At 37.4% G+C, this 2,521-nt stretch overlaps 1 protein-coding gene and 1 long non-coding RNA gene across 10 annotated transcripts in view; one reads left to right on the top strand and one right to left on the bottom strand.

Moving 5' to 3' along the window:
* The window catches only part of LOC106874846 (uncharacterized), a 719,848-nt gene that overhangs the window by 147,304 nt on the left and 570,023 nt on the right, over window positions 1-2,521 (bottom strand). The window lies entirely within an intron of this gene.
* The window catches only part of LOC106874847 (uncharacterized), a 44,056-nt gene continuing 43,785 nt past the window's right edge, over window positions 2,251-2,521 (top strand). Inside the window, exon 1 of the long non-coding RNA XR_001410059.2 lies at window positions 2,251-2,392. This is a non-coding gene — a long non-coding RNA (uncharacterized LOC106874847). The remainder of the gene's footprint in view (window positions 2,393-2,521) is intronic.

The raw sequence follows: 2,521 nt of genomic DNA, 5'->3' as shown, positions 1-2,521 counted from the left end.
ATATACACACACACACATATATACGATAAGGGTTTCTGTTTCTTTTTCTATGAATCAATCGGGGAAGAATTGTAGGAGCAACGGGTAGTGAAGGAAAGGAGAAGAAATATTTGGAAAAAGGGGAACAAGAAATCATAAATACAAGGAAAAAAAGGAGGAAATGAAGAAAAGTATAGCAGGAAGAGGAAAGGAAGAAAGAATGAAAAGAACGAAAGTGGACAGTGAACGAGTGAAAGCAAAGAGAAAATAATGAAGAACAAAATTGACTAAAGAATGATAGGAACTATAAAGTGAACGAAGCCGAAGAGAGTATATTGAAGAAAGAAATGACTAAGGAGTGATAGAGCGAGAAATTAGACCAGTGAACAATTGAAACCAAAAGAGAAAGAAATTGACAAGAGAACGAAGGAAGAAAAAAAGAAGAAATGCGAATGAAACCACGAAGAATGAAATGACTAAAACGGTAAAAAAGGAAATATAAAGAAAATAATCGGTAAATGAAGACAAGAAAAGAATGTGAAAGACGGGAGAAGTTGCGAATGAAGAAGAGATAAGGAGAGATAAGAAAGAAAAAGAAGGAAGGAAGGAAGAAAGGAAGGAAGGAAGATCGATTGTCTTATCATGTGTGTGTTTTTATTTTATTTTACTGTCTGTTTTTTTTAATTTTTTTTCTTATTTGACTTTCTCGAAACAAATGGAGTGGAGTTACTGTTTTGTAAACACGACGAGTTAGACTTGTAATATAGTTAGCAAGTGCTATAGGATGTTGTAGGTGTTGTTGTTGAGAAAAGGTTTAGTGGTGATACTTGACATGAAGAAAAAAGTAAAGGGAGAGAGAGAGAGAGAGGGAGAGAGAGAGAGAAAGAGAGAGAAAGGGATGAGAGTAGATGAATGTGTGTTTAATTTTAATGTGGAGGATTAATTTTAATTTTAATGTAAAGTGTTAAAACGAAAGAATTCAGTTTGACACTAAAACGGCTACGGGTTGGTTATTTAGTGTTAACTTGGAAATAGGCTTGTGTTGTTGTTATCGCATAAATGTGATACTCCAGGATAGACATACCCAAGACCGGATAAGCAAAAACTAATAAAATCGAGAGAGGGAGAGAGAGAGAAAGGAAGGGAAAAAGAGAATGTGGTCGCGTGATCTGTTTGTACTAGCAGCTAAATCGCCCTCAAATCACACTCATACCGTCCTAAGAAAGGAAAAGAACGGGCTGATCAAGGCTTGGTCGAGTCTAAGCATCAACATATAGGGCCAAACAACAACAACAGGAGGACGAGGAGCGTAATATACTAAAGAACTAAAGAGAAAAGTTTTTTGGGGGGCCTCAAAATGGCGAAAGGTGGCAGTCGATTATGTTGACCCCAATAATTAACTGGCACTTAATTTTATATACCCCGGGAGGACTGGAAGGAAAATTGGCCTAGGGTAAAGAGAACTGGAGATCAGACTGATCCAGCAAACTTATATGATCAAAGCGTTCCAACCGTGACCACCCTACATTTCTTTTCAGACATGGTGTATTTAGAACTACACTACTCAACATATACTTTCATCAGGGCGGCGAGCTGGCAGATCTGATAGCACACCGGGCGAAATGCCTAGTGGCATTTCGTCCGACATTTTACGTTCCGAGTTCAAATTCCACCGAGGTTGATTTTGCCTTTCATCCTTTCAGGGTCGATAAAATAAGTTCCAGTTCAATACTGGGGTCGATGTAATCGACCTCTCCGAAATTACTGGCCTTGTGTCAAAATTTGAAACCAGTATATATTTTCATTTATAGTACAGTCGGATGTGGTTTGAGGGAGACTTGATTGTTATGTCTAGCAGACTAAGAGACCATACAGAGGCTCTATCATTGTTGGCTCATAGTTAGACGTCTCGTTTAAGATTCAGGAAATCTCGGATAATTAACAATGACTCTCACGTTCTCTTTCTAAGTATGTCTAGGATTACCTCATCTAACGTGTCAATTCTTTATTTAAGGCGACAGGCCATAATTTGCAAAAAACAAAAAAAAAAAAAAAAAAAAAAAAGAAACGATTTCGTTGTTATTTCTAGCAAATTAAGCGATCTCATTAGCTCGTTCCTGTAACGTGTAATGTGTTTGTGATGATATTAAATGACAAATGAGTTGACAGAAGCAGTAAAACAGTAGATAACTATGGTAAGTACTAAAGGGTACTGAATGCCTAAGGGTGGTGGCGGTAGTAGTAGTAGTAGTAGTAGTAGTCGTTGTTGTTTAGGATACGGGCCAGCTTTTTTGATTCGGCTGTCCTATAGTCGTAAACGTTCCAGCTGTGATCATCTCGTGTAAAGCACCAAATGGTACAGAACAAATTAAACAGTTCATGAAAATACTAAGAAGGCGTGGTAGCTGTTGTTGTAAGTGTTGTTGTTGTTTTGTTTAACCCCAGGTTAAGTAGACCGACATTCGAAGACATTCTATGATCATCGTGTCCTGTTTTTGTTTTCCCTCAGATGCGGTCCTTTTTTTTTTTTTTTTTTTTTTTT

This window comes from Octopus bimaculoides, chromosome 7, assembly GCF_001194135.2.
Source record: "Octopus bimaculoides isolate UCB-OBI-ISO-001 chromosome 7, ASM119413v2, whole genome shotgun sequence".
NCBI lineage: Eukaryota > Metazoa > Mollusca > Cephalopoda > Octopoda > Octopodidae > Octopus > Octopus bimaculoides.
This window is presented reverse-complemented; position numbering and strand designations above follow the sequence as displayed.